The following is a 13376-nucleotide window of genomic DNA, read 5'->3' on the forward strand; positions in this document are numbered from 1 at the left end:
ATATATACATATCTGAAACAATCTTGTTTTAGTTCAGGATTACAAAATTCCCTTGTTAGCAGAAAGTTTTCCAAGACAACTTGGAAATCTATTTACATTAACAGAGAATAGCAAGAAAGAAGTTATAGATTACTATACACTCTAGGCCAGCAAATACTCTTACCTTTTAAGAAACATAACCCCAGAGATGCCTTCTCACACAGGTGCCTCTGATACCTTACAGACTTAAGGTGACATTTATTGTCCTAAAATATTACTGTCCTGAAAAATTGTTTTGAAATTAAACAAAAGTGTTTATTTATATGGAAATTGTGACCTAAAAATTATTAATCGCCTCCATCTGACTACAGACTTCTCCCTCACACAATCTCTCTATTGCTCTATCTGGCTGTGTTTAAAACAGAACAGAAAAAAGAGACCCAAAATACGTTTGGATGTAGGTATAACCATCAAGACTGTTCAGTGATAGCAATTCTTATCAAGAACTTAGAAAAGGAGATATTAATATCTTGGGTATGAAAAAAGGAGGTTTCATAAATATGAATATAATGTTGCTAATTTTTTACTTAAGGAACACATAGGTAAAAAAATGTACTTGTATTTATTGTTCTTAGGAACATTAGAAACCTGACTTTCATGAAGGTATCTGAACATTAAAGTACAGCATCAAGTCAGTTTCAGTTATCTCACCTCCTGTTATACTAAAGAGATGCAGAAATCAGTTTCTAAGCTTTTCACTACCTATTGTATGGTTTTGTTCTGCAGTATTATCAGACTATTTATGTATATTGTTTATTTCTTTTGTTCCTTTACGTTTCCAAAGAAACTGGGCTCAAAAACTGAGTTGATCTTACTAAGAGTGTGTTACCGGATGCAAAACAGTTACAGTCCTATGAGGTATGTTGAACTATTAATTTAAATATCCCAAATGAAATATTGTGCAGTATTACAGTATAGAACACTAATATTTCTATGAAAAAAATAGAGTTCAAAATTGAAAACCAACGTTTTGAAAATTAAACTGTTCACCTTGTAGGAAACTGACATATATTGAATGTTGCATTTTTTTAGCCATTGACTTCTGACCCCAGCATACCGGTTTTTTTCCTTTTCTGCTGATACTCATCAACTTATGCTGGAAAACCACTCAAATGTTCTTTATGTACCTGTGCATTTTTTTCGTTACATAAATATTCATAAAATATTTCTAAATAATTTTCACTATTAGAGAAATTGAAATAACAAGCGATTACTCACTTGTTTTTTAAACTATGACTCAGTGTTCAGTTCTAAAGAAATTCTCACAATACAGAAGAGTAATTTCAGGGAAAAGCCTGTTGTCTGAGAGATGACTTTTTCTCAAGGTCTTCTAGTCCACCCCCAATAAAAGAAAAATGTGTAAATTTCTTAAGTATGAATACAAGCCAGAATGAAAGAAGACAGTTTCTTTCCATCTCTTTGTCTTAAATTCAGGAAGAGTGTAAGTGGTACCAACAGTAAGAAGAGTTTACAGAATATGTGACTGATTAGATGGGCTTCAAGTAACAGATGGTGAAGCAAAAAAGGTGAAAAGGACAAAAAAAAGGAAAATCCTAGAATGGAAGAACAATGAAAGAACCTGTATTGATAGAAAAAAAATCAGCTAAATACAAATTTCACTGCATGACAGTGACCTTACTTCTACCTTTATTAAAACTACTGACAAACCACTATCTCTCCCCTATAACCTGGTATATTCATTGTTCAAAGGCTTGGTAACAAGAGTACGAGAAGGGAGTTCATGATAAGAAATGTTTGTACTTAATGAAAGAAATTTTTTTCACTTTTAGAATAATTGTTTCTCTCTACATAACCATACCAGTATATGAATACCATTATTACATTATTACCATAAATGCACATATGCAACCATTGGATTTTAAAGTAAATGCTTGCTTTTCTCTAACCTATAAGAAAATATAAAATCAACTATTATTTTAACTTTGCAAATACAGTTTGAGTTAAACACACCACATATCCTTGTAGAATTGTTCTATCCAATTTAGGAACTGTCACAGACATCTTTTATGAAAAATCCTTTCCTTAGGATTTTTCCTCCTGAGAAGCTGGAGGCCTCAGGAACAAAATGTAAACATTGATTATCTGCTGCTGTGGAATGCAACAGGTGCATCTGTGCATCTTAGATGTTTGTAATTAATAACCAATCACAGCCTAGCTGGCTCGGACAGAGAGCCGAGCCAAAAGCCTTGGTTATCATTCTTTCCTATTCTATTCTTAGCTAGCCTTCTGATGAAACCTTTTCTTCTATTCTTTTAGTATAGTTTTAATGTAATATATATCATAAAATAATAAATCAAGCCTTCTGAAACATGGAGTCAGATCCTTGTCACTTCCCCAGTCTGAAAACCCCTGTGAGCACCATCACAAGGAACAATTGCTTTTTTATTATAAGAGGACACACTGTTCATTCTGCTCAGCGTTGGCCATAGAATTCTTTGTATCCCTAGCTCTAGAAAAGAATTGTTGTAGGCATCTGTAGGTATCAACTGTTAGTTCAGTGGCCAGTCCACCTCCATCGGTTACTGTAGCCTTTAATTTGAATTAGGCTGCATATATTTTGGTGGGTCTACGGCAACTATAATTTTAGAAAGTCCTGCTATCTTCAAAGCATTATGCTAAAGATAAGCTCAACTTAAAGCTAACAAATTGATTAAAATGAGGTAAAAAGAGCAGGAGTTAGAAATCCACACAAGTAAGTGTAAGTTACACCTTAAAAAGCAAGACAGCAATCTGCAGCACAGTGACTGTTTGGTACCAATACTCCGTGAAGATTTTTCAAGCTTTTCCTTCTGGTGAACAAATTCTTCCAAAAGTACAGAAATAAGATTTATCTTCTTTGCTCCTCATGTCTTTATAGATAAGGACAAGAAAAAAAAATGAAAAAGAAGAAGAATTCACATAGTCTTGAACTGCAGTCCGTGCTAACCCTTTTCTAAGCAAGTGCTTGTACTCTGATTTAGCAGCCAGCAAGCTCTCATGTGTGCTACGGATTTATACTGAAGGGCTCAATGTGAGCAGCTTGTGAATACTGAAAGCAGAAACTTTCCTGGAGCTGAGGGTCTGCTAGAAGCAATTCACCTGTTTAGTATGACACTAACCAAGCCTCCTGCAGCTCTGATTTTGCTGTGGTTCTTGTTCCCACACTACCTTCCACACACTTGGAAATAGATTTTGAAATATGCAAGAATAAAGTTTATTCTTATCGCCCTTTCCCCACTGCCTTTCTTAAATATACACACACCCCCACCCCAGGAATTTGAAAAACCATAATTATAAAGTGTAATCTTAATTTTCACATTTTATTCAGATGAATTTAAAGTGAGTAATTATTAACAATTGGATAACCTTTCTTACGTTTAACAATATACAATCTGCAGCCCAGCATGAGGTTTAAAGCACCCAAGTAGAACAAGTCAATGGCTGGCACTCATAAGCTAGAAAAAGAAAGCCTAAGTGGATTAGTATGCAGAGCATTAGGGCATTGAAGTAATTTTCAAAATTAACTCCCTACAAGGAGAGTTGGGGGATTTTTTGCCCAGAATTTTATTTCTTTTTAAAATGGGCTTTTTTTCTGCAGAAACCTTCAAAAGAAGAATCAGAGGAAATTTTATGTAAGAGAAGATAACTAAGTCTCCTCATAAACCAGTGACAAAGTGAAGAAAAAGAGCAGTGTGAGTCTGTATGCACTTTCAGATAGATGGATAGATCCAGTGTACTGGGCTTCCTCCCCATCCTCGGAGTGATGACTCACTGCACTGTTTCTATGCCTGCTTTTGAGGGACATGGAACTCTTCTGCAAATAAATGTTGCCAATTAAAGTCAATAAATGACACTGGTATATTGGCTAACTTCACACTTTTCTTTGTGTGCATTAACTTCAGTTTGCTCTCTTACTGCAGCAAGGAATCTGAGATACATCTGCCAAAGGCTCCCTTTACTGTCATTGAAAAAGGAAAATACATGTGCATGACAGAGGGAACAATAGATGCCACCCCATTTCCCTCTGGCATGCTCCTTTATGTTATCTCTTCTTGAACATATTGATAAAGCTGAATTAAATCTTTCAGAATGCAAATTTCTAGCTTTTTTTCAATGAATCAATTCTTTAAAAATCTACAAACTTTACAGTAAAGCTGACACCCTTAACCTTCCTGCAAGTCTTTGGTGTCTAATCTGAATATTTTCTGTAAAAGCATAGCTCCAAGAAGCATTTTAACATATGCATGGAAACCACTAATTGTCTTTCACCCATGTTTTTTTAAAAAGAGAAAACATTTTGCAACGTTTATTATTCATAATTGAGTGTATTCTTAATTATTTCTATTTTTCTTTTATTTTCATTTTCCCCCCTCATTTAAAAAAGGAGGGTTTTTTTTTCTTTTTCAGTGTCATCTCCTGAATAAGGGAGGCTACAGCCCACAAGATCTGTGTAGTTAAGATTGGTCTTATCTAAATTTGCAATATATGGAAGTATCTGGACCACCCTAGGATCCCTGTACAGTCATTGGAGACTAAGGCATTTTAGGAGGCAGTTTGTCAGGCCTATTCCACACCAAGCTTTTGAAAGAGAGGAATTGCACTGTAGCCTCTGTAATTATAACATCCTTGACAGTGAAAAGAGCCTTGAGAGATTTTCTTTGCTGTAGACATCTGTACTATTAATTACATTTTGCCAGTTAAATCCCTCCCTGTCCCTGTATGAATTCCCTCACTCCTTTCACCCCAGTAAGTTATTTACAATTTAACCACTTCTAACTATATCTGACAGAAGAGCAAAAATATCCAAGATTCCTGCAAGTTTTATGCAAAACAAGGGCTAGAAAAAGCATTTTACTACATGCAGGAAAGCTGCAGACATAGGACTCAGCTATAGACATGAAATAAACAAAAAGAAATGCTATGAAAACCATAAACCATGCTTTTAAAAATAAATCCAAAGAAAAGATCCAAAGCCATTGTACAGAAACATCTTCGTTGCATCTGATACTTGTTTAATTTATAAAGGCTGTCCAATATTTTTATATTCATGAAAAAGAATTCACTGATTGTGAGGCAGTATAACAGGATGTTGACCACTAGAATGTAATGAAGCAATCCCTAATAAAATGCATCTGTGGAAGAAGCAATTTATGATTTCAGGAAAAAAAAAACTCCATTTGCTAGTTGAGAAACAGATATCATATGATTTTTTCAAAGAAAAATACAAATTTTACAGGGTAGAAAGTTCAGGAATCTTTTTGTGACATGAAAACCACAGTAATTCAAGCCCAGAAGTTAGAAACTATGTATGAAAATAATTTTCTCCTATTAAAGACAATAAATGCTGACATCACCATCATCAAGAAGACAGAAATATAGGATTAATTCAGTTTTCTTTTAGCAGGTTTTTTTTACTACTTGTGCTACACTGTATAAAAGATTATAAAAGTAGGCATGCTGCACCATTTTACCACTGCTGCCCTCTGCTGCATGGAACAGTTTCCACGTGTCTTCATTTCATACTAAGCCGGTGAATTATTAGTTTTAGAGGTAGATGTTTAAGTGCTTATGCCAGATTGCTTTTGTTTATTTCTCTAACTCGAAATGAAGTTTATTTGGCAGTAGAGTAATTAGAACTTTACAGTAGGACTCAAAATTGTCACAGTAAATAAATTATTATCAAATATGATATATGATACAATGAAGAAATATATTCCCAATCTACTTTTGCAAAGTAGATTGACTTACTTCAAGATATATTTTGACTCAATTAAACATCTTCAATATTCATGACATTAATGTTAATGTCTTTTTAAATGTCATCTCTCAATGAATGTTATAAATGAGGAGGCAGTAAGAACAGAAGATCCAACATGAACAGTCTATGAACAGTCTACAGTACAGCTTGTTCCAACATTTCTCTTTCTTAATTTTTTTTTAAATCAATCCATCCATCTGTACATTTCAGAAGAAAGTGCTACTTTCCATACCATACTCCCAACAATAATAAACCTATTATCTGCAAAGATGTGACTTGCACAGCAGGGTAGCCCAGTCACACTGTGACATAACATAGCTTTGAAAACACATCCCCAAATGGGTACACATCCAACTACTCATGCATTTAGCTAATAAAATGCATAGACAATTATGTGATGATTGCCACAAATTTTTAACAATATCCTAAAAATGAAACATTTTTATTTTTAGAGCATAAACCTTAGCTTAGGCACATCAGTAATTTAGCCATATTCACAAATTATGAGGCATGTTTTTTTCTTCCTGTGCATTTTCTGAAACATCCATGGTTTTGTTGAGAACCTTGCAAAAGTCCATGGCTTTTGTCCATTTTATTCTGTTTAATAAGTATTTGCAGAATTTTAAATTACTTTTTGACTGGAATAAGCACAAGCTCCAAGGCATGGAAGAGAAGCATGGAAAGTGAAATTCCTTATTAAAGGAATAAGCCAGAGCAGAGGACCATAAGGGCTAAGAAAAGCTCTACTGGCCTTAAGCATTGCTTTACCCTGCTCAGCATTATATTACAGCAACAGCAAATGCTATTTAGACAGTGCATGCAAGCCAAACACTGTTTGGGGTCCATTCCCCTCTCACACAGCACATGCAGTCATTAGAATGAGCTGTTAGAGAGCACACCCATGATTGCTGCCTTTCATAAATGCTCATAAACATTTTCCACACATTTAGCTTGCCATCTTGCCACTGCCTTCATAAGATCCTGTACTAAAATGTTTTTGAAATTCCCCACCTTATGAGTAAAATAGGATTCTCTTTCATCCCTTTAAAGTCAATTTCCTCTTAAATTTTCCTTACTACATTTTTAGCATACTATAAAATTCAATCAATAACAGTTCTGTATCCATTTTATTCACAACCTTCCTGATTTTGTAATCATTACCAATATCTCTCATCAGCTTTTTCCAGTCCAGATTTAGGTATTTTTCTTCTAGTTTCTCTCTCATAAGAGAGTTGTTCTATCACTACATAATTTTGCTTTCCTTTGTATCCATTCAAATGCTATGTGCTTCCCAATTCAAAAAATACTCAAGATGTGAGTAGGATACTACATTCCTCATAGCTAAAATTGAATGCACTTATGTTGGGCTTTTTAGCATAATCCTTTTTTTCCCTGTATTTCTAAGCCAGTACTAATAACAAGTATTTGATTTAGTTTATCACTTTATTATAACACAGCTCCTAGAATCATACTGTTTTGTAGGTCATCTTAACATTGGTATCAATGCATAAAGTCAGTAATCTGCAGCAGTTTTCACTGTTCTCCCACATGTTCTGCAAGGTGCCTGGCTCTAAAAATCAAAAGAAAAATTTGTGCACAGGTGGGGAGGAGGTAGATAAGTATACCATGATGGCCACTAAAGTTTATGGCCAGTGAGGGTGAGGGCAGGAAAACACCTACCTTTCTTTCCAAGAGTCCTGTCTCACAGCATATGCATTGCAACCTGAAGTTACAAGGAGATATCTCTTGCTGCTGACATGGGGAGTAAGCTCTATGGAGTCACCTGGTGACTAGTTAAGCATTTTACAGGAATTTACTCAAACTACAAATAAACATTGCTTGAATTTACCAGATTTGCACATGAATGATGCATCTTGAATTCCACAAGAAATCTTGTTTCTAAGCATTTTCTTTGTGTCTTGGGGCTCATTCTCTGGGAGCCGCTCCTGATGCTGTGCCTGATGCATCCCAGGACAGGGCTGGCCCTCCTGGCTGCCAGGGCACTGCTGACTCATGTTTGTCATTGTTAAATGGCAAGCTAAATGGAATCCTTGTTGCACTTAAGAAAATATCATGTCCCCATATTGAAACTATTAAGTTAAACTGCTTACTTTAAAGCTGTTTGCAAAGATATAATTTTCCTTTTATGTTATAGTCCTTCAGATTTCAGCTAGCTCTGTATAAAGACAGGATAGAGTCTGCTTTTCTTCTGGCTTTTTTAGCAATACAGTCAATTTTCAACAGACAAGTCAATTGAAAACACCATTAGTCTAAAAAGAAATTAAACAGTCTAAGTAGTGATTCATGTGAAACATTGTCTTCATTTTTGTAGTGGCTGCTTTCAGGTGCTCTTACCACACCAGTAGCATGCTATACTGGAATAATTTATTGAGAGTGTTTATTTGTCAGATAGTGAAACAGCATGTCATACTGATAAAGGCTTGAAGAATGCTCCACAAATAAGGGAGTCACCACCCAAGGGAGTTTAGAGCTGTTACCCATTACACCAAGCACCCAACAAAACTTCTTTGATTAAGACTAGTCTAATACTCTCCAAAATCTCTAAGCCTGTACCTAAACAGAAACTGCCTAAACTAGGAAGTGCTGGACATATATACAGACACATCCTACCTTGTCAGTCCTGACTGATTCTGTTGGCTGCTAGGGGAATAGATCCACTACACTACTTCCACTAATCACATAATTCAGCAAAGAGCTGCTGTGGAGGGACCCAGAGTGAGGGAAGACTAGATAAATATACTAACTTCCTTTGGAGACTCAGGTACTATTGTCTAATTTGTCAGCATGATTCAGGTGGTGTTTACAAGAGGTAGGATAGTTGAACTGACAGGCACTAACACTGGCAGCTGCAGAAGCAGTGCTGCATGTTGAGAAGGATGAAAGTTTGACAAGAACAAGAAATTATCAGAGATATGTATGCTTAGCAGAAAGATTTTTGAATGTAGAGTCCGATGAAGGAATAGAGATGAAAGCAAGTTTTGATATAGAAGCAAAGAATTGCTGACCCAGTCTTACTGGATAACCAAGGAGGCAAAGGGTAAGTTAGAAGGGGTTTTTATGACTTAGAGCAAAGGATAAACCCACCTCAAACAAGATGATGTTTTTACCAAGCAGAAAGATAGCACAGGCAAACAAGTCAGCAAATGTTGCAACCAGAAAAGAGGTCTCAGAATTTTCCACTGCAAGAAAACTGAAAAACTTCTAGCTTAAGCTGTAATGTACTAACATTGATTGGAATATAGTAACATGAATATAGTAATTATAGTAGTTATGATAGGCTGTAGGTAAAAGTTAAGGTATAGATTGGTTCTTCTGTATTAAGATGCTCAGCAAAGAAAAGTATATAATGCATTGTAACCAAAACCAAAGGGTCTCCAGGCCTGCCTGCAGCTGGAGCTGACAGAACTGTAGGCACAGGCTCTGTGTGTTGCCTATGACCCTGCACTGCTGTAACATCTTGGATGTAATAAACTGCATTTTGAAGAGCTGCCTGGAGTCCCACATCTCTCATTCAGGCTCTTACAGCTGCACACGAGAGCAGATGTGCCTTGTCACGGGGATGTGCCCAGGTGTGGCAGTACTACACACTAGTACAGGGGGCACGCTACCACTACGAGGTAACACTGCTTGAAGGTGGTAACTCTGAGTGTATGCACCAAGGCAGCCTGTGTCCTGTCAGCCTGCCTAAAGCACAGTCCCTGCCTGTATAAGCAGGCAAGAACTATATATATATAATATATATTAGCTGATAGCTTCCTTTACCGTCCATCCATACAAGAAAATACTGTTGATTTGGCTGTTGACTGAGAAAATACTTTTCTGTTTGGGATGCACTGGGGTCATCACTGATGAAATTTTTAAGGTTCCATTCATCAAGAAAATGGCCATTTCTGCTTTTAGGTCTGATGTCTTACAGTGGCTACAACATAAACCACACTGTAACAGCACACAACTCCAGTAGCTCGAAGAGGAATCCGGCCTTATTCAACTGCAGGAAACTGAACCGAAGATTTGTACACTTGGCCACATTCCATGATGTTTTATTTAAATATTCCTATCAAGTAAGAGTTTTAAATTTCAATTTCTAGCCTTAGCTATAACTCAGATTGGGAACTTACCCAGCATACTGCCCAAGGATGAGAATCTTAAAGTGATGTGTAAAACACCTCCATAAGTGGTTAGTTTAGTAAAGAATCCATTTAATTTGATAAGAATGGAGCTCTTAAATTGTATATCACAGAGGATCATACATGAAACATTAAGGATCACAACAGCATAATAAAAAATATTATCAAGACAAAGAATTCATTAGTTTGATTACATATTATTGTACAAATATGGAAGACAGCTGCAACACTATCACTAAAACCTACCAAGCTCTTTCTTAATATGGCAATTCATCTGATGAATATTCATGAACTCTAACTGGTAGTGATTCCACAGTGCATTTGTCGGCTATGTGATTTGCAACATTGCCATAAAAATCCAGACTAGTAGAAAACATCAAAGAAAACTAACAGACTGTGCAAATTTCCCTTCTTTCCAGATTGTCTCTTACTCCCTATGCAGCAGTTAAGTACCATACTGGAGATCCTGCTCAGACTTAAATTCTTGTCCTTTTGAACAGGGAAAGAAACAGACCACAAGAGAAGTTTATCCTTTACAACTATGTCATTTGTATGTTTACTTTTTTTCTGATTCATCACAGTTTAGAGAACTGGATTTAAAATTTTTGCTTAAAAAGATGGCACTTTCAATTATCCATAACTTATCTACTACAAACATAAACTAGAGATGAAACAGTAAAATTACTGAACATTCCAAGTACTGCACCTATAACTTTGCATAATGATTGTTTAATCTTGGCAATAATTCCTGATTACTTTCTTAGTAGTTTAATATAAAGTGCTTTAATATAAAGGATTAATGATTAATATAGGAAGAAAAGCCCTTCTAATAAAAATTAAAATGTACAACTAGATAATAACTGATTTCTACTGTATAATTTGAAAATATTTCTACGTCCAGAAGTTATTAATTGGTGAAGTAAGTTATCATAGTTTGTTACCACAGTCTTTAACAATGTTTGTTTTAATGATAAATGGTGGGATATGCACACAAGATAAAATCACTGAAACCTCTGCTGAATTTATAAAACTGTAATGGATTTCCCTAACAAAATTTGCATAAGTGCAATATATGCAATTCCAAAACCAATTTAAATAAAGAAAATAACTCACTGGTTGAGACTGATATTTGGCATGAAAAATCCATCACAAAAGATGTATCAAATTCCCTTGAGACACTTTCTCAAGGAAAGAAAGATAAAAGTATGTCAGCTAGATGTTCACAAATTATTGGACTTGAATCTACCAATTCACCTCCTCTATCATATTTCTGTAGGGCTCCAGTCCTGCCAGTTACTGCATGATGTGCAGCATAGAGCATTTTCCTAGAGTAAGCAGAGCCCACACAGGAGCACACATAAATACAGTTTGTATTAGGCATAATAAACCCAGATTTCATTTTCAGCAGCAGTGAGTTTCAACAAATTTCTCAGGAAACAGCTGTACATGACTACAGGCTCATTTACATGTAGCACTCTTATGTCAGTTTTGAAAGTGATATTTAAACTGGTTTCACTAAAGCTGGAAAAAAAAAAAAAGATGTTAAAGTATAATTTGTTGTAAACTTCAAAATTTTGATTTTAAAGTGACTAAAAGTCAAGTCACATTTTAATGAATATGAGTGTGTCCACAAGGCACACATCTCTGAACAACTGATGGTGGTTGGAAGGCTGCTACCTTGAAAAGCATTATTAGTTGCCCTATCCTAGGTCTTTGTAGGTTAAGCAACTGGCATTCCAAGCATTCTAAGATTTGAGGGACAAAGTATTTCCAGCATGCTGCACAGATAAACACAGTGCTGGGAGTTCATTACTTAGTCACAAAGCAAGATTAAAGGATATTTTTAATCTAAGTGAGAAGGAATAACAGGCCCATGAAGGAAATCTTGCAGGAAATAAGAGCATATTTCTGAAACAAAGCGGATGTTACAAGAACAAAGCAGGGAGACAGTTTAATGTGTTTCTGTTGTTGATAGTAGTGGAAAAATATGTAATCTCTGTAAAATGATCAAAAGATATGGTAGAAGAATAGCTTGACATGAATTGACTCAGATCTAAGTCATACAATCTGGTCTCTGATTACAGAAGGCAATTATCACGCTGTTTTCTGACCTTGGAATGTATTAATCACTTGTGTTATATAAATATGTATTTGAATACAAGCAAGCTGGCATGGCCCTACATACTGGCTAAGCATCTAAACCAATGGAAAAGTATCAGTGGAATCACAGAACCATAGACTGGTTTGGGCTTGAAGGGACATAAAAGTATCATCTAGTTCCAACTGCCCCATCATGAGCACCAGATCAAGTGAAACACTCAACATCTTCAGAGTACCAAACATATGGATTTCTACTCATGTTCTGAGCTCCCACTAAAGCACTAGTATGGAAGTCCTCAATATAGTCTCAGTAAACAGAGCTGGAAGTCATCCCAGATGAAGTACATATGCAGCTTTCAGTGCTACAGAAAGTGTCTTTTTTGCTTGTCAGTACAATCTATCTCCATGAATGATTCCATACAAATAAACAGGTCACATTTCAGGCTTGTTTTTAAATGCTGGAAAACCATTATATAAGCAAGCATAGAACTTGAATGAGTATTTTCTGCAATAGAGTACATCTGGCAATGTCTTATGAAAACATACATTTTCTCTTCCAAGACAAAATAAAATATTGCTATTAACTGTCAGAATTCCTGACAAAGGAAAGTTAGCTGAGTATTTCAGACAGTAAAGAAGCACTTTAAAGGAATCACCCCAGTGGATACATGTGAGAGAGGGAAATACATTTCATAGAGTTGCTAATTTTAGCTGTCACTAAACTTGTAGTTTAGTTTGATTTTCACAGCACTAAATTTAGTTTCCAATTTATTATGTCATAGCTCAGCAGTGGAAAAATCTTCTGCAGGTATCCATACTCAAGCTCTAGTTTTGGCCACCACAAATACATGTGAATACATGTGAATCACCAGTAAACACCATCACTACCTCCTTCTTCCAGGTGATTTAGGACACTTTGAATAGAGCATGTTCTATACTCTCCATACTTATTGGATCCTTCCAGTAGGGTTGTTAGGCCTGATCTTCCAATATAAACCACATATTTACTCTTCTATAATTTAATATAGCTGTCCCCCAATTCTTTCCTAATTACTGTTTCTATCAGTCTACCTTACAGAAAATTAGATTAGCCATCTTAAAGTACTCAGGAAACACAGAGCTTGTTTTAGAGACTGATGTAATATTTGTGTCTTGCTATTCCTCTGGCATTGGTAATGTTTTCAATAAGAGATTATGCAATAGAGCAAACAGCAATTTCTAGTTCTTTCAGAACAACTTTTAAGATACTTCCTAAATTTTTTTTCTTAACATATGTCAAATTTGAGGAGGATGTAATTAATGTTAGAGTGACCTTCACCCAGTACACTTAC

This window comes from Melospiza melodia, chromosome 1 (genome assembly GCF_035770615.1).
Source record: "Melospiza melodia melodia isolate bMelMel2 chromosome 1, bMelMel2.pri, whole genome shotgun sequence".
Classification (NCBI taxonomy): domain Eukaryota; kingdom Metazoa; phylum Chordata; class Aves; order Passeriformes; family Passerellidae; genus Melospiza; species Melospiza melodia.